This window comes from Lissotriton vulgaris, chromosome 5, assembly GCF_964263255.1.
Source record: "Lissotriton vulgaris chromosome 5, aLisVul1.2, whole genome shotgun sequence".
Lineage (NCBI taxonomy): Eukaryota > Metazoa > Chordata > Amphibia > Caudata > Salamandridae > Lissotriton > Lissotriton vulgaris.
The window spans coordinates 165,168,545-165,193,270 of NC_141693.1; the positions used below are offsets into that span (position 1 = coordinate 165,168,545).

The 24,726-nt window shown below is 46.1% G+C and overlaps 1 protein-coding gene across 2 annotated transcripts in view; it reads left to right on the forward strand.

Moving 5' to 3' along the window:
• ASTN2 (astrotactin 2) overlaps window positions 1-24,726 on the forward strand; it is a 2,581,355-nt gene that overhangs the window by 298,710 nt on the left and 2,257,919 nt on the right. The window lies entirely within an intron of this gene.

Genomic DNA, 24,726 nt, shown 5'->3' on the forward strand with positions numbered 1-24,726 from the left:
GACAGTAAAACGATCCCAATTTGTTGCCAAATTTCTGTGGTGAATTTTATGAAATTAATCACTCTGAAAGCTTTAAGATAAATCCTTATCTTTATTGCCAACCCGCAGACTTCAGCATAACTCTCGATGAGAACGTAAAATCTGACTTTAACATTCTATACCAGCACATTTATAGGTCGAATATAGAACTAGTTCTACCTTCTGTATTCTAAAGGATTACTGATAACCACATTAAATGAATACAAGAGAAAACATATTAAAAGATCTTACCATATACTACAGTAGTCTGGTGATACTCAGAACTCAACAATCACCGTGTAGTGCAAAAACAGATTGCCCAACCCTAAGGTAACATACTTTAGTCCACACAGAAAAAACAATACTTCACAAGATAGGCAACAGATATAAATACTTTACTGGTGTTGGGTAACTGTGCTTGGGGCCAATGTTCCACACCCCTTCATTTCTCTCTCTCCATTCTCCCGGGTTTTTAAAGTTAATGTGCTCAGTTCATTATGTAAACCCCATGTGTTATTTTCTTACCACGTTGAAGTCTGTCAGTTCCTCTTGTGCTGCTAGTAGGGATCTACATCACATTTCTGGCTCATTCCCTCTTCTAGGTAAGTGTGTGTCAACAGAATATGCCGCCATACTCGGATTGTGACAACAGCAGGCAGCAGTGGAGGCAACAAGCAGGCATTCAAGGCTGCGGCCTCATCGCAGGCCTGTGGCTGGTGATAAGCCTGGGCCAAGGGTAACTGGGCCGTCTGGATGCAAACTTACTATGGTGCTATGGTCCCACCATGGCCCAATATGTTGGTGTAGCACCACAGTCCACTTGAGAACATCTTTTTGTCACAGTAGCAGGGTCCACTCGGGTGCAGATTTTCATTGCAGAGGCAACGCAAGCACAGCATAATTTATTATCGCAGCAGCACAATTTGCTGTGGCATGGTTTGTCCTTTCAGGAGCACAGTCTGCTCAGGCACAGTTCGTAGATGCTGTGATTTCGTACAGGAACGACATGACTGTAGAGACTTTCCCTAGAGCACACAGATTGCTTTTCTCAGTCCTCCTGTGTAGACCACCCCTCATTCTTCCAGTGTCAAGCAGCACTTGCTTCTCCCTGGAGAATCACACCTCCTGAAAGGTTGGCAGTCTCCTTTCCTCTCTCAGCAGGTAGATTGGCTTCCAAGAACTTCTGGACAAGGGAACAGCTTCCTTATTTGAAGCGAAATATGGAAGATGCACCTCAGGCAATCCCCATCGCTGCAGCAATTCAGGAAGGACCTCAAGACCTGGCTCTTCTAGTGAACCACCGATCTGTTCTTTAACAGAATCCTGATTGATTGATTGATTGATTGATTGAGGTAAGACTCCCAGTGATATCCCCTCTCCACCGAGCAGACAGCAAATGGCAATCAAGCCATAGGCAGACAGTGCATGTCAATCACACCACAGAGAAGATAACTAATAGCAATCAACCCACAGGGTAGACAGAAAGTGCACATTAATCAAGCCCCATATACATACAGTGTGTGCCAATCAAACCACTGTGAAGCCAGGGCATTCCAACTAAGCTCTTCGGCAGAAAGGGAATAGCATTGCAGCCACAAGACAGACAGGGAAAGGCAGTCACGCAACAGGGAGGCAGTGTCTACCAAGACAAGCCTCAGAGAAGACAGTTAAGGCAAGCAAACCATTTGGCAGACAGGCAGTGCACACTGATCTAAGTTACACGAAAATTGACAGATTGTGGACCATGCATTCCAGAGAAGCCAAAGAACAGACAGAGCTTAGTGATCAAGACATAGGGAAGGAAGCAAAAGGCCATCATGCAGCACGTACTGGTCAAGCCACAAGGCTGGCAGTGAATGGTGATCAAGCAGCTGATCAGTCAAAGGCAATTAGGGCCTAGGGCAGCCAACGAAAGGCAATCAAGCCTCAGACGGACACTGAATGCCAATCAAGCCACTGAGAAGACAGCTAATGGTGAGGAAAGCACGGAGCGGACATTCAGTACATACTCTTCAAGCCACAGATGCAGTGCATGCCAGTCAAACTACAGCAAGCCATTAGACAGACAGCACATAGAGAGAAGTCACAGGGCACACTGCAAATGTTGATCAAGCAACAAAGCAGACAGCACGTAGTAAGCATGTCTCGAGGTAGGCAGCTCACAGTGGCAAGCAACAGAGAAGACAGTACATAGTGAGCAAGACTCCGGATAGGCATCCCACAGTGGTAAGTGACAGAGAAGACGGAACGTAGTGAGCAAGCCTCGGGGTAGGCATCTCACGGTGGTAAGCAGCAGAGAAGGTGGTACATAGTGAGCAAGCTCGGGATAGGTAGCTCACTTTGGTAAGCAACAGAGCAGACAGTACTTAGTGAGCCAGCCTTGGGGTAGGTAGCTAACGGTGTTACGAGACATAGCAGACATTACTTAGTGAGCAAGCCTCGAGGTAAGCAGTTCACAGTGGTAAGTGACAGCAGAGACAGTACATAGTGAGCAAGCCTCCTGGGTAGGCAGCTCACGGTGGTAAGTGACAGATCAGACAGTACATAGTGAGGAAGCCTCCAGGTAAGCAGCTCACTGTAGTGAGAGACAGAGCAGACAGTATGTAGTGAATGTGGCTTGCATCAGACAGCTCACAGTGGTAAGCGACAGAGCAGACAGTACGTAGTGAGCATGTCTTGGGGTAGGCAGGTCACAATGGCAAATGACAGAGCTGACAATATAAGGGAAGATGTCTTGGGGTAGGCAGCTCACAGTGGTAAGAGACAGAGCAGACAGTACACAGTGAGCAAGCCTCTGGATAGGCATCCCACAGGGGTAAATGAGCAAGCCTACATCTGAAGATCTCCTAGGAAACGGTTTATGCTTTTGTTTGTTGTTCCGACAGCGCCATGAAACCGCCTGGTGTATGTGCGCTTTACAAGACATTTTTAACATTAACATTAACAAATGACTGAGAAGACGGAACGTAGTGAGCAAGCCTATGGGCACACGTCTCACAGTGGTAAGTCATAGAGCAGACAGTACGTAGTGGACAAGCTTCAGGGTAGGCAGCTCACAGTGGTAAGCGACAGAGCAGAGAGTACGTAATGAGCAAGCATCCAGGTAGGCAGCAGATGATGGTAAGAAACAGAGCAGACAGAGCGGTGGGGCAATGGGGCCCAGTGGAGGTGGATTTCGACAGACGACGATGAAGAAAATGTAATTATTTATTTACTTTTTCTCTCGTCATTGTCTGTCGAAATTCCCTCCCACGGAGCCCCACCGCTCCTACCTGCATGGGCCGCGGCTGCTTAATGAGCAAGCCTCCTGGGTAGGCAGCTCACGGTGGTAAGTGACAGAGGCACCCACACGCCACGCAAGCGAGCCAGAGAGCATCCATGGTCAGTTCTACTGCAGCGGAGGGAGGACAAAAACAGGACACAGTCCTAACCGCAGTAACATTCAGTCAAGCAGGCAGCGTTGAACACTACCATTAAGCCACTGGGTCTACCAGTAGCAGGACACCCTCTGGTTACCTGAACACAGGTTGCAGCATTCCCCACCCCCTTTCGCTGTACTTGCTGTTGTTCTTCTCTAGACACTGGGAGTTTATTATTTTCTCGCTTCAGTCTCCCTGTGAAGATTACATTCATACGTTCTACCTGGGGAACCCATTTCTGCAGGAAAAACAAACAAACATAACGAGCTCTCCGTCGTCCTTTCCCTGCAGTGCTTGGCTGGCTCGGGGCCATTGCACTTATGTGGGAAATTCTTCTCAAAATTGCTTTTTAATTTCTTTTAAAATATTCCTCCTCCCCCCCAGAGAGCCTCTGCAAAGTGTCTGCTGTCCTCCCTGGTGGGCGAGGGGAACTGCAAACCGTTCAGATAAATAATACATCTCTCCTCCTGCAAGCGGCGGGGCGGCGCCTCCCCCCGCCCACCAGGGACCCTCTGTTGTAGCAGCCTTTCCATATTGATATTCTTTTTATTGATGTTTCAGAGCAGACATAGATCTGACTGATCCATCCCTATTTCAAGTGCGTTCTGCCTTTCACGTGCTGAGACCGCGTGCTTCCTAACATTGGGGTTGGGCTTCTCGAAGGTACATGTCACATGTAAATGTCATGGTAAATGTCATGGTACTTATAGAGCGCACTGTCACCAGACGTCACCTTGCAGTGTCGCCTATACGGCTTCCTGGCGCTGATACTGATACCGCTGTGGAACCCCTTCTGGCTTTCCCTGTGAAGTGTCCACTCCTGGGCACCCCCAGGGTGAAGCAGGCATCCTTAGCGCTGTTGGGGCCGGTGAGAATTAACAGGTCCGAGGAAATTGAGCCCAAGACCCGCCAAGGCGGGAATCGAACCCTGGTCCCTGGCCAGAACTCTGCATCAGGGTCTGCCGCTCTAACCATTGAGCCACACTCCTCCACCTGAACCCCCTCCGCACTCACACCCCTATCCGCAAAGAAACATTCCCTGCACAAACCAACCCATGAATTCGGCTGGCAAGACAACTCTGCGGGTATAAGCCTTTGCTTCTGGGATCTGCATGGAACCAATAGGATACATATTTGAGCTCCGATAGGCACCCAGGTGGGCTTACTTATTAGGTTGGTATCATTAGATGGTCGGTAAAGGAGGACCCGCTACCCAGGGTTGGATTGGGATTAAAAAGCGGCCTAGTCACGCTAAAAAGAAGTAGCCCACATTAAAAAAATATTTTTAAAATGGGGGGGGTTAAAAAAATGCACGGATTAGTTTACACTGGTGAAACACACCTGAAAACAAGTGAGGCCACTTCTGCTCAGGCCCCCTGCCGCCGCTCAATATGCAGATATTAATTGGCCTGCCCAGTGAGAGAAAGGGCGTGACACTTCTGCCCGTTGATAAAAGGGAGGTGAATGAATGAATGAATAAATACTTTTATTTGATTTCATTTAAAAAATCATAAAAGGGTGGGGAATCACCATTCATGAAATGTACATATTTGGAGAAAAAACAGGGGAGTATAAAACATACAGACAATACATACCATAAATGAGAGGTAATGGACACCCATCTGCCTCCAGAAAGGCCACTCAGGCACACACTGGGCTGATGGCGGCATCGAACAACGCAGAATCTGCCCATATCGACCCCACCAGCTTGCTCAAAAAAGCAGCCCACAGCTGGAATTCAGTTACCAGCCTTTCGGGCATTGCCCAAGTGCCTGTGTTACCAATCCGATGCTGCTGCTACCATAAGAAATAATCATAATTGATTTTTATAGTGCTGCACTGCTGTGGGTCGAGACCATTCAGTGTGCTATATTTGGTAGACGTCTTCCCGTGTACGTCTATGCTTCTCCTCTATGTTGCCGGGATGATGGTGCTATGTTTGCTAAATTGTCCATGTAGGATAATCAAAAGGGAGAGCAAGGGTTTTTAGGGGCGCGTCCTGTCCCCAAATGTATTGTGTAGAATCAATGTGGACTGACCCACTATGTATAGAAGTATTCACTGCTATTCTAGGTCACTTTTAACAATGGCCTTCTGACTAGACCTGATGGGTCTTGTTTATAAACCCCTCACACACCAACCTGGTTGGTGTCATGCTTCATCATCGGGGTCCAACCAGGCAGCCGAGTGCCGCTTGGTAGTGCTTCTACGCCTGACTACAGCTGAGCAGGTGTCGTGCAAACGTGTGATGTGGATGAAGGTGAATATTAAAAGATACCTCTGGGAATCCTTACCTACTGTTTTATTCTTGGCGGCCCAGGGTATTGTTTAAAATATGTGATGCAACTACAATTAGAAAAATTGTTACTAAGAGTTGGCTTATGTGGTCGACATGTTTCAGTCCCTTCTGGAAAAAATGAGCGGGACTTTCTTCAGGACCAAGGGTAAGTGAAGTGAGTGGCAAAATTTGGTACAACGGGTGATTTTTGTCCTACACACGCGCTAAGGTGTGTGGAAAAGGTGCAAATTAAAATTAGTGTCTGTATACTCACAGACACAGCACAGCTGCAAGAAAAAACATCACTTTTACTTGCTGTTCCTGTAATTCAGGGCGCGGGGGAGAGGAACTCCCGTTTACAATTTGTATGAAGATTTGTATAAGGGATACCTATTGGATCCCTCAGCGTCCCAGCCGGGACGCCGAGGGACCCAATAGGTATCCCCGCAGAGGACACTCTTCATACAAATCATAAATGGGAGTTCCTCTCCCCCGCGCCTTTCTTCTTTTTCTGTTTTGCTTTGTTTCAGTTGTGTATGTTTGTTTCTAATGATGTACATTTTTTTGTAAAGTGTTTGTACTTTTTTGTATATATTGCTGATTGGTATGACTGATGATGGTTTGTATGGGTGTGATTGGTGGTTACTTTGAAGATGTGAGAGGGTATGTCCCGCATACATTTTGATATGTAAATAGATTTTGTATATACATTTGTGCCTTTATTATTGTATGACCTATAAAGGAAAACTTCGGAAAATAATAATAAATAGATATATATGTTTTTGAAATAAATACTCTCTGTGTGGGACTACAATGATGTTTGTTATGGACTAGAGTGTTCTCCATTTAATAGATTTAGTCTTGGGGGGGTCCTCCTGTTTTTGATTATAGTTTTTCCCTGCCTCCTCCCCCTAATACTTATTTTCAGGGACCCTCGTGTGTTTTTGACTCTTTCAGCTGCACCCACCTTAATGGGTTTATCTGCCAATGCAAGTTCAAAGGTGGTAATGTGTGATGAGAGAACTCAGGTCGGGCCCCTCTTCCCAGCAAGACATCTGTAAGCTGCACCCTGCAGACAAAGACTTCTGGGATGAAAGAACTGGTGTGGGAAAGGTGGCTAACTACAGCTGATGAGCGCGTCACGCAAAGAGCGTGTCCTCGTCATCTGAAAGCGGACTCTACCTTGAGACACACACACAACAGCAGCTCCTTTATTTGACATTTTCCCAGGCAATCGTCACATTCCTCATTGTTTGTCCTTGCAAGAAGAGATGATAAATACAGTGTAACTCTGAGCTGCAGTCTAAACCTGGTGCATGCAGCTCCAGGGCCCTCGGTTACAAACTAGTGATTGTGATTGCAACAAAAAAGGAAACAAAATAACCCAACCCCACCGAGTGAAGGTACAAGTGACCAATTTGGGAAGATAACGTTACATCTGAAAAAATATACACTCTGTGTTTCAAGCCACCTGGGGCTAAAGAAAGTCTCTAAAGCCGAAATCCCGAAATTATATATGAATGAGACACTTTTTTTCCAGGGCGCGTTTCGTTGTTAACCTATCATTAAAAAAATGAAACTTTCAAGGACACTGCAGCCTTTTCCTTTCATACACCCAGAGGCTGCTGGTGAACGCCTCGTGGCGCTATACCAGGGTGCCACCTGGACCTGTAGTGGGTCTGCTGCCCTTCCGTGCTTTAATACATTACATTTAGGCGCTCAGTTTTCCCCTTTTATTGATTTTACAAATCAATAGCGAAATAAACCATCTGTTTTCCTGCCAGCATTTATTTTTTTTAAATATAAATAAAAACCATAAATAGATATTTTGATTGATTCTGAATGATCCCAGTCATGACTGCCAAGTTACAGGCTGTGATGGATGACTGACAGGTGAGGGAGTTAAAAATGAAAGAATGTTTTCTAATGAGGCTTAAACAACTGTAGATAGGCAGAAGGTTGATCTAAAACTAAGCCTGGGCGGAGTTTGCGGAATTCCGTACTCTACACCGAGTTATGCAAGTGGCGGAATGCATTAGGTTGTGCCGTTCGCACAGATTTTTTGAGCCAAGTTTTTTTTCAGCGCTGGAAAATCAGCAAAATGGCACCATGAGCAGCGCATGAGCAGCGCACAAGGGCGCTGCCTCTTTCTGCCACTCGAGTAGAAGTTCTACTTGAGTGGCAGCTTCCTCAACGTGAACGGAATGTTTCTCAATGCGAGCGATCACGACCGTCCATGACTGCACGCCTGCGTTGAGAAATCTTGCTGGGAGATGGTCTAGCATTGCATTTTCTTCGCCCGCAAGGGTGGATAAACGTCTGCGTGCTTGGCGGAGCGAGGACAACTGCAAACGCAGCAAACCGATTATTAGTGATCAGCTTACATTTAGAAAGATCTTTCAACAGACATATAAGATAGTGCAAAGTGTTTAGCACCTGCTACTAGCTTGTGCTTTTAACACAAAGTCTCATCTATGCGTGTCAGTGGGCCCATTTATCTTCTACAGTGGACCGTTGCTCCACAAAATTTAACTTTTACTATACTTATTTTCAGAAAATATTAGTTACATTGCCTTTTTGGGTGCTTGACCAGGATGTTCCAATACTGAGAGGAGAGCAATAAGAAGTCACTAGGACACCCATGCACATTCTCCACTCACAAGCCTTAAACAATCTATAGTTTTATCCCATGTTCACTCCACTCTGAAGATTTTGTTATTGACGGTGCAGTCAAGCAATTGCTAAACATATGTAACACCTTTAGATGTTCCTCATCTGAAAATGGTCACCCTGGGCATTTTCTTTTAAGCTGGGCAATTTAGTGAAAAGAATACGACTGCCATCCACGCACCGATGATTGTCAGTTAGGAACTAAAACAAACATTGTCCTCTGGTATTGAATCTTTCATTAGATATCACAAATCACAACTGTCTAATTGCATAGGGAGTAACAAACCAATTAGACAGAGGTATTGACAAAGCCAATAGGTCTCACTTATGTGAGAGCTATTGGCTTTGGCAATGTGTTTTAGCCTTGTTAAATACCAGTGTAGCTGCTGTTCACCATAGGTAAAAGTTAGTGACATGGAGTGGAGTGGGGAGAGGTGGGGTGGGGTAGATATTGGTAGAGTAGAGTGGGGTAAATTGGTGTAGAGTGGAGTGGGGGTAGAGTGCGGTAGAAAAGAGTAGGGTGGATTGGGGTAGATTGGAGTGGGGTTGGGTAGATTGGAGTGGGTAGTTTGGAGTGTGGTAGTTTGGGGTAGAGTGGAATGGGGTTAATTGGGGTAAAGTGGAGTGGGGCACATGGCCACAGAGTGGAATGGGGTAGTGTGGGGTACAATGGAGTAAGATGGATTGGGGTAGATTGGAGTGGGGTGGAGTGGGGGGCTAGGGTAGATTAGTGTGGCAGATTGGACTGGGATAGATTAAATTGGAGAAGAATGAGTGGAGTAGATTGGGGTAGATTAGAGTGGGTAGATTGGAGTGGGGTAGGTAGGAGTAGGGTAGATCAGGCTGGGTTGGGGGTAGGGTGGAGTGGGATATATATTAGATTAGATAAGAGTGGACTGGGGTGGATTGGGGTAGATTGGAGTGGAGTGGGGTAGACTGGAGTAGAGTCAAGTAGATTGGGGTGGAGTGGGGTCGATTGTGTGGATTATAGTAGGGTAGAATGGAAAGGAGTGAGGTAGATTGGAGTAGATTAGAGTGGAGGGAAGAGAGGTAGATTGAAGTGGTGTGGGGTGGATTGGGATGCGGTGGGGTAGATTGGAATGGGGTGGAGCTGGGTAGATTGAGGTAAAGTAGGGTAGATTGGAGCAGAGCAGAGTAGATTAAGATAGATTGGAGTTTTGTAGGTTAGAGGGGAGTCGGGTAGATTAGAGTAGAGTAGATTGGGATGATGTGGGGTAGATTGGAGTGGCATATATTGGGTCAGATCGGAGTGGGGTAGATTGGGTAAGATTGGAGTGCAGTCGATTGGATTGGAGTGTGGGTAGATTAGAGGGGAGTGGGGTAGATTAGAGTGAGATAGATATTAGTGGGGTAGATTGGGGTGCACCGGGGTAGATTGGAGTACAGTGGGATGGAAGTAGGTTGGAGTGGAGGTGGATAGAGTGGTGTGGAGTAGATAGGAGTGGGGTATATTAGGTGGATTGTAGTAAGAAAGAATGCAATGGAGTGGGGTCGATTGGGGTAGATCATAGAGTAGGGTGTGGGGTAGATTTGAGTAGTGTGGGGTAGACTGGGGTGGGTAGGATTGGGGTAGATTGGCTTGAGTGGGCTAGATTGGGGTAAAGTGGGATATTTTGGGGTAGAGTTGGATAGATTGGAGTGGAGTGGAGTAGAGTAGATTAGGATAGACTGGAGTGAGGTAGATTGGAGTGGAGTAGATTGTAGTGGACTAGGGTAGATTGAAGTGGAGTGGGGTAGATTGGGGAAGAGTGGATTGCAGTAGATTGGAGTGGAGTGAGGTAGATTGGAGTGGAGAGGAGTAAAGTGGTGTGGGGTAGATTGGAGCTGGATAGATTGTGTGGATTATGGTAGGGTAGATTGGAGTGAAGTGGGATAGATTGGGGTGAGAAAGATAGGAGTGGAGTAGTTTGGAGTGGGGTAGATTGGGTGGAGTGGGGTAGACTGGAGTGGAGTCGGGTAGATTGGAGTGGAGTAGGTTGGAGTTGAGTTGGATAGAGTGGTGTGGGGTAAATTGGGATGGGACGGGGTAGATTTGAGAGGGTGGATTGGATGGGATAGATTGGAGAAGGGTAGTTTGGGATGGAGTTGGGTAGGATAGGTTGGAGTGGGGTGGAATGGAGTGGGTTAGATTGGACTTGAGTGGGATAGATTTGAGTGGCTTGTGGAGTATGGAGTGAAGTGGATTAGGGTAGATTGGGTAGAATAGAAGGGAGTGTGGTACATTGAGGTAGATTGAGTGGATTGGAGTGGCTAGGGTAAAATGGAGTGGAGTCGATATTAGAGTGGAATGAGATTGATTGGGGAAGAATGGAGAGAGTGGAGTTGAGTGTTGTAGGAATTCTCGAACCCCTAGGCAATTAGGAACGACATCACCCGCTTCCAAGTACGGTGTGACACTCTGAAGGACTTCTTTCAGTCAAGATCTCAGCAATCTACAAAAACGTCAAACCCCAACCCTCCGACGCCGACAGCATCAGCCTGCTCATGCCCACAAACACAAAACATGAACACCTGCTCATCCACTGGGACCCTCTCACAACTCTAGCCACAATCTCCATCATGAACTATGTACACTAAAGAGCACCTATGTACCCCTGTCCCCACCACATCTTCAATCTCGAGAGCAAGACGATTGGAGACGGGTTCAAGAAAGCCCTCAATGCTTCCATCACCAAGGCCTCTTTCCCTGAGGACTGGAAACACACTGAAGTGAGGTCCCTCCTGAAGAAACCATCACCTGACCCAGCAGAACCAAACAACTCCCAGCCCATCTCTCTGCTCACGGTCCCACCAATGTTTCTCGAAAAGGCAATCAACTGGTAACTCAAGTAACACGTGGAAGACAACAACCTCCTGGACCCCTCTCAATCCAGATTCCGAGCCAACCACAGCACCGACAAAGCCCTGATTGCAGCCACTGATGATATTAGGGTCCTCCTGGACCACGGCGAAATGTCAGCCCTCAGCCTTTTAGACCTGTCAGCCGCCTTCAACACCGTCACCCACCACATCTTGATCAACAGACTTCACCACATCAGAATCCAGTGAAACGCCCTCAAGTGGACCGCTTAATGCCTCACTGGAAGAACCCAGAAATCTATCTCCCACCATTCACCTTGTAACCCAAGAAGATCGTCTGCGGCATCCCTCAATGATCCCCCCTCAGCCCTACCCTCTTCAACACATCAGATAGCACGAACTCAACATAATCTCCTACGCTGATGACAAACAACTCATCCTCTCACTGTCAGAAGACCCCTCCACCACCAGAGCCAACTTCCAGAGATGCAAGATGAACGTTGTTGATTGGATGAAGGACAACTGTCTCAAGCTCAACATGGACAAGATGGAAGTCCTTATCTTTGGGAACAATACCTCGCCATGGAACAATGCTTGGTGGCCTGCTGAACTCAGCCTTTCCCTCGCCCCCACAGACCACGTCCGTGACATCTGCATCATCTTGAACAGCAAGTTATCTATGCAGAAACAGATAAACGCAGTCTCACCCACCCGCTGCCACACCCAACATATGTTATGATGGCTCTCAATCAACACCAGAAGGACTGTCACTCAGGGCCTAATCACCAGCAGACAGGACTACTGGATCACTCTCTTGGTAGGAATCACCACACGCCTCCTGAAGAGACTGCAAACAATACAAAACTCAGTGGCAAGACTCATCCTCGACCTCCCAGACAGACCCACATCACTCTGCACCTCAAGAACCTACACTAGCACACCGAACCAGAAGAGACACAAGTTCAAGGTGTTGCACCATGCATATAAAGCCATTCAGAATGAAAAACCAGCATACATCAGTAAACAAATGACTATCCACCAACCAGCCTGACATGGGCAATCCACCTCCCTCTTCCTTGCAGACATACCCCGGATCCACCGAGCCAACAGCAGAGGACACTCCCTCTCTCACCTGGCGGACTAAGCCTGGAACGACTTTCCCCTGCACTATAGGTCCCCCTTATCACTCCCCGAATTCAGGAAAGGACTCAAGACCGGCCTGTTCAAATAAACAGAGCACCGTGAAGCAGCTAAAAACTCCAGTGCCTTGAGACCCTCATAGTCGATTTGTAGGGTGGAGTAGAATGGGTAGATTGGAGCAGAGTTGGGTAAATTGGAGTGGAGTGCGGTATATTGGGTTGGAGTTGGGTAGATTGGAGTGGGGTGGGGTTGATTGGGATAGATTGAGTGTAGTAGATTGAAGCGGAGAAGACTGGAGTGCAGTGTAGTGGAGTCGGGTAGATTGGAGTGGGGTGCAGTAGATTGGTATGAAGTGGAGTGGGTAGCTTGAGTTAGAATGGTTTACATTAAAGTGGGGTCGATTGGAGTTACGTGGGCAGGATTGGGATGGGCTGGGTAAATTAGAATTGCGAAGTTTGGAGTGCCTTGGGGTAGATTGTTGGAGTGGGGTAGACTAGATTGTAGTGGAGTGGACTAGGGTAGATTTGAATGGGGTTGATTGGGTTCGATTGAAGTGGGGTGGAGTAGATTGAGGTGAGGTGGAGTGGGTTGAGTTAACTGCAGTGGGGTAGATTGGGTGCAGTGAAGTGGGGTAGATTTGAGTGAAGTAAATTTGGGTAGATTATAGCAAAGTGGAGTGGGGTTGATTAGGGTACATTGGAGTAGAGTGCAATAAATGGAGTGGATTGGGGTAGATTGGAGTTTAGCAGAGTGGAGTCGGTATGTGATGTGTAGGAGAGGGGCGTAAAGTGGAGTGAACGGCATGGATTGATTGCAGAGGGTCTTTGATTGAAAGGGTGTAGAGTGGCGTGGTATGTTATAGAATGGAGTGGCGTGGCATAGAGTGTAAAGGCATAGAGTGGAGTGGAGTGGGGTGGACTGACAGTGCGGAGAATGCATGGTGTGGTAACACACTGCTATTACAGACAACACATTTTCAATTGAAATGACCATTACATTTGCACTGAAATACGGTTTTACTGCTCACAAACGATAATGTGTGCAAATGTCATCACCTAGTGTATTGATTTTATTCAAATACTGTTTCCACAACAGGACAGAATTACAAATAAAAGTGCTTCATTTGTACTCATTTTTTTTTGTAGTGTGCTATTAAAAGAAGAAAAAAAATACTACACTCTCTCTTCCTAGATGGGTACTCAGCAAGATTGTCACATAAATTTTGTCACTTTGAAATCAGAATAATAAAAATAAGCACCAGGCTCCCTGGAAAAGAGAGTCTGGGATTTGACCTTTGTCTTTGAATGCACAGCAAATGTGACAAGAAAAGAACAAGCTGTAAAGACCTGTTTACAGACAGCAAGTTGTTGACCAACTCAAGCAGGACAGCCTAAAGCAAATAAAGCCAGCAAATAGAAAGCTAAAAAATGTGAGTTTCAAACCACAAAGGCTGCATTCCTAGGTCAACTTTCTGAAAGTCCTCAAGATGTCTTTAGTAAACCAGACAGCGGCTGCGACCTAAAAAGAAAAGCAAGAATGCAATGTGTTTTCATCTGCAAAAGCAATTCATAAAGAGGGAACATGGCCTTTAATAGATAGCACTGGGCATGTTTATACATGAGAGGCCGCAGGAATAGAAGAGCCAGTTTCAGAGGAACTGCTTCCAGAATAGAGGATAATGTGTCCACAGGGCACCAATTAATGGACGCCACCTTCTGATAGACCACCACATCTGAATAAATAACTGTGTATCTGCACAGCTAGCGCCTCACTGTCTCTCTTAGCGCCTGGCCTGGCCTGCTGTGGCCCATCAGTGGGCTCAACTACAGTGCTCAGGGGCGTGCGGGGCAGTCTTGGAGAGGCACAAAATGGGTTTGGGAAGGAAATGGCTTCACGGGAGGCAGTGCACGGCCCTGGCAGTACCAGAGTTGCCAACTACATATGTCTCCAAGTACCAGAATAGGTATCTGCAAACAGGTGTACGGGTAACAATGCCCCCTCACAGTCAACAGCTGCACAGTTCTCTGGGCCCACGGCCAAGGGCACTATTAGTGACCCAGCTCCTTTGGCATGGTCTCTGGGACTTCGGCCAAAACTTGAGGTATCAGCGGGCTAAGAGATTCAAGACAGTGAACAGGATCAGCACGGCACCAGGACAAAGGAAGGACCATAGGTGAATCCTACATGTACAATGTACTGTGCAGCCAGATTCACCCCAAGGCCTGAAGCAACCAATCTCTGAGATTTCTAAGGGTGTCTTCTGACTTTTCGAGTGAGTTAGAATATGCTGCTTAGCTGCACGAAGATGAGCACAACGCCACAGCTCAGCTGTGTTATAACTGATATTACTACTAAGGTCCAGTGCCGGACTGGGAAAGCAAATCCGCCCAGGCAGTTGATTTGGACTGGCCGCGGGAGGTGGAGAAGGGGGGGTGCGCGTGGAAAGCACTGCAGCTGCTTTTGTTACAGGGGGTCGATATTGCACCTATGCTGCAAAGCTGGCCACTGGTAACAAAAACTGACCCCCAGGGGTTCAAACCCTGGGCCCCCACCCTGGTGGCCCACCATAGAAATGCCGGGTGCTCGCTATGGCCAGTCCGGCCCTGCTAAGGAGCCAGTCTGGCTTTTTTACTCCCCTGACATAGGTCTGAGGGCACTGCCGGGTGATGATAGGGCACAGAATGGGTTCAGGAGAAATAAAACTGGGGCAGGGCCGGACTGGCCATAGCGGGCACCGGGCGTTTCCCCTGTGGGCCGCTAGGGTGTGGGCCGATTTTGGACCCCTGGGGGCCGTTTTTTTGTTACCGGGGGTCGGCAATATCGGCCCCCAGTAACAATATCGGCCGAAACCGGCCCTCGCACACTGCTTTGCTGCACTCCCCCTCACCCCAGGGGGTGCTGGCTGAGCAGTGTGCCAGGGCCAGTTTCGGTTCCCAGTCCGGCCCTGAACTGGGGCATGGCATGAGCACCACTTCCCCCACCGCAAGATGAGGCAGTGTCAAGATTGGTAAACAGAGCAGATCTTTCCATTACTCATTAAAAATGGAAAGGTTCTTTTAACTCAAACTTTTCATAATTTGTTTTCAGTTTTATGTAGTGCAAACTCGATCTGAAGGTATTGGGGCGCTTTACATGAGTGCCAGTTACCTTATATCTGGACACATTCATTTTTTTTGTAGGCACAGGAAGATTATGTGATTTGCCCAGAATCACAGGATGTTGAGCTGACGCCAAGACTCGCACTGTGTTCCCCAGTCTCAAAGCCGGCAGCTCAGTCCCTAACACTGCATCCTCACTTTAAAACACACTTGCCTTTTTGCAGCAAATGCTGCCATATGACTGCTGACTGGTCACACTCACCAAATAACTTATAACATCAGGTCTGTTAGTGTGATGGATCACAGCGCAATTTTGTGTTTGTTTTGCTGGTATTACAGTACAATTTTACATTTAATTTGATAAAAAGAGTCACTAACCGAAAAAAGTATATGCTAAGTTCTAAATGCTGCCAACGTAAAAAAAGACCCGTCAGGCCTGTGCTGACCCTCTCAGGCAGGGTCTCTGAGCACATACTCAGTGCAGTCAGCGGCACTATACGTGAGGGAAAGAGTATTGTATCATCTGCATTGAATAGCAACATGGCCAATGACTGTGTGGCTTCAAAATAAAGCCTCTCAGTGGTTGGTCAGGTTCTATAATTCTCCCTCCCCTCGCTGACAGCCACTGTCAGCCAATCCAGACTTTCCTCTCCTGCTTTTTTGGTAATAGTAACAGCATGAGAGCAACGCCAAGATTGGTTGGGGAAGTGAACCCAGCGCTCTAAAGGAGACTGGGAGATTGCAATGGGCTCCCCCTGGGTTCTAATGCAGCGCAGGTTCAACAGGCCTGAAGTGCACATGTCAGGATGGTCAGATTAGAGGCCTGTCCTACCCGACATTTGCACTTCACTTCACATCATGGCACCAGCCATCACTCAGCCCTTCTGCCTGCCAATCAATACATTTGGCCTGCCACGTCTCAGTAACCTGACCCTCTTAGTGCCTGTACCAGGACAGAGTAAACATAAATATTCATTTTAAATTAAATATGGCGTGTCTAATAGCGGCTCAAAGCGGGGCGAGGGGCGACAACGCTCCTACGCCCTCATGTAGATGCCGCTTCTGCGAAGTCTACGCTACTTGTTTCAAAGCACTTACAATATACCTTGTGGGTAGGAAAGACCCCAATTTAAAAGAGGATGGAGTGATCTGATCGAGGCAGGTGAAACACGCACACACTGACACACTCGGGCATATGATTAAACAAGCATTAGAAATGCTATAGGTCTCGCATTTTTTTAGTTAGAGCTATTGGCATAGCTGAACAGCTACGAGACAGAAATTGCCATTTTGCAAGTGCCAAACATAGCTTTGCTCAGTAAAACGGCCTGAAAGCCTAAAATGATGTTGATAGCCTACAAAATAAAGAGGCAGATCACGATGACCAGGAGGAACAGTGGGCGTACTGGGATGGCCATCGCAAGCAAACAATGAGTGAAATTGCCTGGGCGTGACCCAAGCACGCAAAGGCGGGAGAATCAGACCCAATGCACCAATAAAAACCCTGTACTTCTATATGGCCCAACAACGTTAAAATGGCAATTCATGGGCACACCAAATGCCGATAGAGGAGATAACAGGTATTGCAGACAGTGCATGCACGCTGCCTAGGCTCGACCTACAATCAATATGCAGAACTGAGCACTGCTAACAAGAATTTACTATTGTGAATTTCTCATTGACACTGACTGGAAGTTGATATTTACATTTGGGATCAGAGAAATTATGCAACAAAGATAGAAAACAATACTTATATAATGTTGATTTCTAGAACATCGTAGGCTACAGACTGGCAGGTAATCAGCTTCACGGAAGAATCTAGCATTCTCTTTATCTGAAAGCAACAGGTTGGGCGTAAGCGGAAACTGACCTTTGCACTTCTCTGAATTATAGTTGTAAGTTATCATGTTTCTTTTTGTGTTCCCCCTTTTTTTGGGCTTTTCACCAATTACTTTTTTAACGCATTGTCTTCTTTACCTCGTTTGTAAATCACGTTGTTTTTCTTTGTATTTTTTACATGGAAAGCATTGGTGTAGTAAGTTCTGATTCGATAAAAATACTGGTCCCCTCAAACTCCTGCAAATAAATTCCCTCAACCTGCTAAAAAAGTGCAGATTGAGCTGAAGGGGCTGTAAGCTAGGTAGTTAATTTCTGAGAACCAAAGGACAGCACACACTTGGGGCCCCATTTACAAGAACTGAAGCATCGCTGCGGTAAAGCAGCAATGTGTCCGTTTTACTTGCCTGGGTCAAAATAGGTTAGAACGCCATGGATGTGTTGTATGGAAGAGGTGTGGCGCCGCGGCTAGGGCGGCTGACTCTGGAATCAGGGGATCACAGTTCGATCCCCGGCGGCAGATTAGCCCAGCACCATGTGACTCTGGGCAATAGCTTGCTTAATCTTCCCAAAGGCCCCCAGCGCCTAGAGACCCTTACGGGTGATTGTGTGCTTTACAAATGTGAATTATTATTATTTACAATACAGGGTTCCATGGTGCAAGGTCCTATGGATACGTCAGAAATTCTGAGTATCTGTAAGAAGGACGCCACACGGCATCCGGCGCAAAAGTGGCGCATTGTTGTAGTTGGTCATAAAACAGACTCAACTACAGCAATGCGTCAAAAAAGAGACAATGCGTCAGTTTAGACTGATGCAAGTACCCTCCTGTATGGAGACCTATGTAATAGAGTGTCAAAAGGCAAAAAAACTCACCTGCTCTCTATTTATTGGTCCTAGATGTTACGCATGCAAGTGGGCATAGTGTACTTATGTGTGCCACTATGCCTACATATATGTTACATGGTCAAGAATGGTGTGTAATGAGTGATGTACTGTGTTACCTACCTTATGTGTGCACTTACCTGTCGAAGGGATATGACTTGATTGCAGATTACACTGTTTCAATTCACTTTCGCTGGTCAAATTCCTCCTTAACAGCCAATGCGTCATTCCTACGCCTGGGTTTTAGAGGCGTAGGGATTTTCATGCATTGCACATGCAGGTTCCTAACATTGTGCCACTTTTAAAAAATGTCACAAATACCACTGCGTCACTTTTACGGGGGAGTTTCCGATGGAACGACTACCTTGCATGTATTAAAAACTTACTCGGTGCAGCCAATTTCCACTCTTCAAATATCGACACATCCGGACGAAAACTGATCCATCTGTCACTTTGTAAATATGGAGAAAATGAAGGGGCTTGTAAAAAGTGATGCAACCGTGGAGCAAGGCGGCAAAAGGGCGTGTAAATGAGCCCCTTACTTTCTACTTGATAATGTCAAATGGTAAGTGGTCAGAACATAAGTCATTGTCACAAAACTTCACTTTCAGGACAACCCTTCTAGAGGATTTGGGCAAATAGTATTTGTTTGTACATCATACACTTCCATTCACATTGGGTGCAGGATTATCCATTATTGTTCCACCAGAACAGCTGAAATGCTGTGGAGCCCAGTATGTTTAGTAATATTCTACAGCTACCTAGGTCCTCATTAGTCAAGTAGAGCAGTATCTGCAGGGGTGGGGCCTGTTATTGCCCAACAAATTCCAAGGTACGTGTACGGGGTTCCGGCATCAGGCACACTGGCCCTAAGCATGGGCGGAAAATCCGTTTCGCTCGCGGATTTTGCGGATTTTCGGTAAATTCGCAATCCGCGAGATTCGCGAATCTCCCGCAAAATCCGCAAATCCGCGAGCAGCGGATTTTATGGCTTGCTCGCACTGTTCGCGTGAGTTCGCGGCTTTCCAGTACAACTTCGCGCCCCGCGAATAAGCGCTAAATTGCAGAAATACGATCTTAGCAAAACTGAAACTACTTACCAGGTTCAAAAGTTCAGGCTCATCATTAGTAGCCATTTCCTGTAGTGCTTCCTGAGGGGCCCCTCCAGAGTTCAGTTACCAGTTGCAACTATTATGTGACCCTGCTCTGAACCTCAGAATAGTTACACATATGCCACAAAGGTCCTGAATTACAGCTAAGGGAGACAAGCAGGAGCCAGGCTGGAAGTTCAAATCCATTAATCAGTCCCTAATTCATTATTGTCAGTTGGGGCAGGGCAGGTGTTGTAACTAATTTTGCAACAATGAAAGCACTTAGCAAGTGCAAAAGATCACTAACCAGGAAGCACTATGGAAGCAGGTGCCAGCTAAAAAAATATTCTGTGACACATTAATCAGCCCCAAATTAATTCAGGTCACTTGAGGCAGGGAAGGTGTGCTTTGCTTTGCCACAATAATGTAAAACTGGACAACCAGAGGGTGCTGTGATGAAACAGAGGGTGGCATGGGTGGGCCAGAGGGTGGCATGAGTAGTCAGAGAGTGGCAGTGGTGACAGAGAGTGGCAAACACAAAAAAAAAAAATCCGCAAATTCGCGAGAATTCGCGGATTTTGCGGATTGCGAGTTCGCAAATCCGCAAAATTCGCGAACGCGAGATTCGCAAAATTCGCCCATGCTTAACTGGCCCCAGCTTTACCAGATACGATTTTGGTCCCAGTAAAACTAGCAAGAGGTTAAGGCAGTGGGCTGCATCCTCAGCTCAGTTCCCGCCAGTCCCACTGCTTCAACAAGGAGGAGTGGCAGCTTGCAAGCTCCTCCTCCAGACACCTCAGAGCCTTCCCGGTCTGCATACCCTCACCCAACATCAGAGAATGTAGTGATGAGCAGGCACTGAATCAGGTTTGACGAGTTTAATTGTAATAGGCTACACAGCACACAAGAGCCCAAAGCAGTTCACCGTCTAGCTCCAACCGCCCACCAAACCTTTTTGAACAAGTCAAAACCAAACAACAAGGCAACTAAGCAACAGTGGAATAGTTATTAGAAGATGACACAAGCAATGAACATTGGGCTACAGCATAAGGCTAGATCATTGAATAATAACATGCAAAGAATACAACAGAGGAGCAGTACTGCACTGCGGTGGACCCCAGCACATATTTACCACCTGCCCACAGCAGGTGGTAAATAAAAGTAGAAATGTCCTTTGAATCTAGGATAACCATCATAAAATGATCTGGTAATCTCAGGTCCGCAAGTTTATCCTCCATTTCTGGGAACATCATCTCATGATGGCTGGATTTCGATGGGGAGATATCGGCCAGATGTATTAACTCCTGCCCTGGTATTCCCAGATCATACATCTGCAATGCTTGCAACGAGGCCCCTTGTGTTTGGGAAACACTGGAATATAGAGTTGATTAGTAAAGCTCAGCAGTTCCACACCCATCCCTTTAAAGTTTCCAGAAGCAAATTCAATCGGGGACCTGTGAGTGGCTTCAGTCCCAGGAAGAAGGTATTGCAGTAACTCTTGCAGTTGTAGGCTAGAGCCCTTCCTGACTCCAGCTATGTCTATGACCTACTAATAAACCTAGAATGGAACTCATGCCATGATTTCATAGCACTATTCGGCAAAACATTGTCACTTCACTATTGTAGCTGATCGTGGTGTTGGGAAGTACCTCCCGAGACGCATACATGCAATACAAGTAACATAATATATGGCATATGATATTGCATCTTCTTTTCAAAAGAAGAGAAGGAGTATCTTGTGGGTGAGTTAAAGAATCTATCTATCTATCTGTCTATCTGCCCGTCCGTGTATTTATCCATCCATCTGTCTATTTATCTATCTATCTGTCTCTATGTATCTGTATAGCATTTGATATTCTCTTGCATGGGGCTCCTACGCCCAGGGGTTTCTTGGCACTTGTTAATATAGCATAAACTGAAATGAATGCTTAATACCATCTAGTGTGGAAATAAGTATGTTAATGCACACAATCAAAAGGCTGGGTGTTCTGAAGAAAGGGAGCATGTACAGAAAAACAGCAGCTCAGTCTCACTGCCAGTGAAGCGAGAGTTCGCCACCAGGATAAACTGCAGTAAGCACAATGCTCCTGAAGTACTGTGCATTGTATTCTAGGATTTCTATTGCACTTCCCAAGACCTTAGCGGGGACTTAAGGCGCTTTTGCACTTGTTTTAGTAGCTACTACGTTTGTGTGTATGAATGAAGGAAGGTGTTTGTTAGGGTGGATTAGGCTGGGTCAAAATATTCATTATGCTGGTGTAATTTCTGTAATTTCATGTTACACTTGTTACGCAAAATTCCCAAAAGTACGCTATTATACCATGTCATGTAATTAAGTGCCATTTGCTGCAAAAATTTCGCTCGAGCACACTGGAATAGCGCAAATGACTAGAACATGAGTGGCTGCTGTTTGTGGCACTTGTGTTTTTAGAGCGTTTATGAACGCGGAGTTCGCCCTCACATTCAAAATTGAAATATAGCACCAAATGCTGGTTTTGCACTTCACAGAATTACATGTCATTTTACATAAGTGTCCCAAACTACCACATAATTACACAAATTACGCAAATGTCATACACCCCAAGTGCCAATTAAGGGTGTCATGTTTTGATGTCCTGATTAACACCCAGAGATGTGTTCCAGACTTGATGTGGGGGCATGCCGCAGTTTCGTATGCATGAAGTTGAATGCAGGAAGGGTGTGAGGCGTAGATTTGTGAGTAGCGTCTACAACGAGAATCTCCAGGTTGATTTGCGTCAACAGTTAGTCCATCCAAAGTCTCAATACATCCACAAAGGCTATTTGGGGAGTGAAATAGATCCTCTCATTCTGACGTCTGGAATAACTACCGAAAGATTTATTTATTTATGTATAGTGGAAATCATGTAGCTGCCACAGTAATAGATTTCGTAGTAGTAATACTGCACAACAGGATGATAAATTTGACACCTACCTGCACCACTGCAACATTTCATGTGTGACCATGTGCACACAACTGCAGTAAAACTTACTGTGACATTATTATGTTATGTAATTGATATCTGTATAGTGTCTGGTCTGCCATTGACATTGACTTATAGCACTGTTGGTTCCAGGCCCGGCTCTAGGATTCTTCCTCAGGGTGGGCCATGAACAAGGACGGGTGAGCCACGAGGGGGAATGGGCAGCGGTACAAAGTATTGCAGACATTTAATATTTTAGGTATTGACATTGTCAACATTGGCTATTTTAACACCATAAGCAACAACAAACGAGGTGTCTATTTCGCTTTCCCTGCTTCGCTTCTGGCTTTGTGGAAGGGGCGGAACGCAGCATATAGATTGGCTGCAGTCTGCTTCTGGTCATGTGCAGCAGCAGAAACATTCCTGCTGCCACACATCTCTGTGCAACTTTTCAAACTTTTTTTTAAAACCAAAATTGTGAACTTTGCAGTTTGCAAAGCACTGAAGTTTAAAAATGAAGCGCGGTAAGTCCTCTGGCAACTTTGCACACCCCTACATAATAAAATATTGCAGACTTTACAATTATTTATCCTCCCTTTCTATGCATATGTCCAGAAAAAACACAATTTAAAACTGAGTTATGGTTTTGACAAAAGTGCAAAACCAAGGAAGCACACCAGTTATGGTAACCAACACACACAATACAGGCCATATCTCATGTTGCCTGTCATGCTCAAATCCCATTCACAGCCAGGCCTGGGGTTTTCTCCCATCTGTTTTGCGGCCATCCAAGCTTTTTCTGAGATTTTCCTTTTTGGCCATTCAAGCCTCTGGCAGTCTTCCCTGTAGTGGCAATACTTCCAGCATTCACACCTCCCCCCTTTATGGAAGAAGTAACAACATGCTTGAACAGCTAGTATTGAGCTGTCAGGTTGTTTAGTAGTGTGGATTTGGTTTGGAATGTGTAAATGGTAATTAGCATGTGCCAAGTAATAAAAGAAGCTTTATGCATGAAAACAATACTGCAGTTCCCTATACTAAACAAACATGCTCAAAATAGACAGCCCTATACTATGCTCAACAGTGTCTGCTTAGCAACTCATGTAATGAAAAAATAATTTCACAGGAGTTAAGGGTACAACAGGTGTAAACTATAAACCGTAGAACACCTTTTTTGAGATAAATCAGTGTTATGATGCAAAATGGTTACAAATGGAGTCTTCAGCCTCATCTGTGAGAGTGTTCAGGATATCTGTGCTGTTCATGTGTGCATGCAGCAGCTATTGTTCCTGCTGACATCACACTTGACCCCAGGCCTAAAAGTAGCCTATGTCCTGGGTTTAATGAGGACCAAATAATGGCAGGTGGCCTACCTTTGCAGATCACAACCTTTCATGAAACATTGCTTGGATAGTATCAGGGAGCGAATCTGGGAAGACATTTGTGATAAATTAAACGTTTCAAATGTTCTAGGACCATTAGCATTCTCCACTTAAAGGAAACACTATTATTTCTCTGCAGCACACTCGCACATCTTTCAACAAGTCGGTCCCTGAAACAGTTGCTCACTCATAGATCTTCTAAGCCCTTACTCGCCCTATGATCTCTGAATCCTCTCTCTGCAGTCATTCTTATAATTCCTTGCTTGGCCCTGACCAACATGTCCCAAGAAGCTCACGCCTATCCTCTTTTCTGTTCACACTTTAGCATTCATAGGTGCTGCTCATCCTAAGGCCTTCAGACTCTTGTTCACCATCAGTTGGTCTCTAAACCACCTACTTATTAAAGAGACCCTGAAACTAATTTCCACTCTCCGATCCTCTGAGACTCCTGCTCAGGCTCAGATCCTCAAGGTTCCAGCTCACTCTCAGGTGCCTTTGGATTCCAGTTCATCATACGGTCACCTGATTTCCCTGTTCACCGCCAGACCCTGTAGCTCTTTCTCACTCCTACTTGGAAGCTCCAGGAAGGGCGTGAGGTGTATTGTCAACACCAGATGGCTGAAGATTCTGCTCACCCTCAATCCTCACAGTAGGTATTGGGGGTTGAGTATATGCTCCAGAAGCATAGCTCACTTGATCCTCAAGCTCATCCTCAGGGTCCTGAGGTTTATGCTTACTCCAAGTTTCCCCAAATCCTGCTCACTCCAAGGCCTTCAAGGCTGCTGCTTGTCCCAATGGCTCTGGCTCACCAGAGGTGCCAACCCTCCTACTCAGTGTCATTTAATCGTGCTGCCTGGCCCTGCTCAATTCCCTAGAGGTTCCTACTCAGGGATATTAATCAGTGAAGATGTAGTCCACCTTAGACCTATGGGGCACATCTCATCCTCAAGTTGCTGAATCTTCTTCTCAATTTCACTTACCAGAAGATCTTGTTTACCTTCAGATCACTAATTTCCCTGGCCACGCTGAGGTCTCCTGATATCTCTGCCCACACTTCATAAGTCAGAAATCTGACTGCAAAACGTCATGCTTTAGTGGCTGTACACACCCACATTTTCATGGACCCTTTTGGTTGCCACCCAGAAGT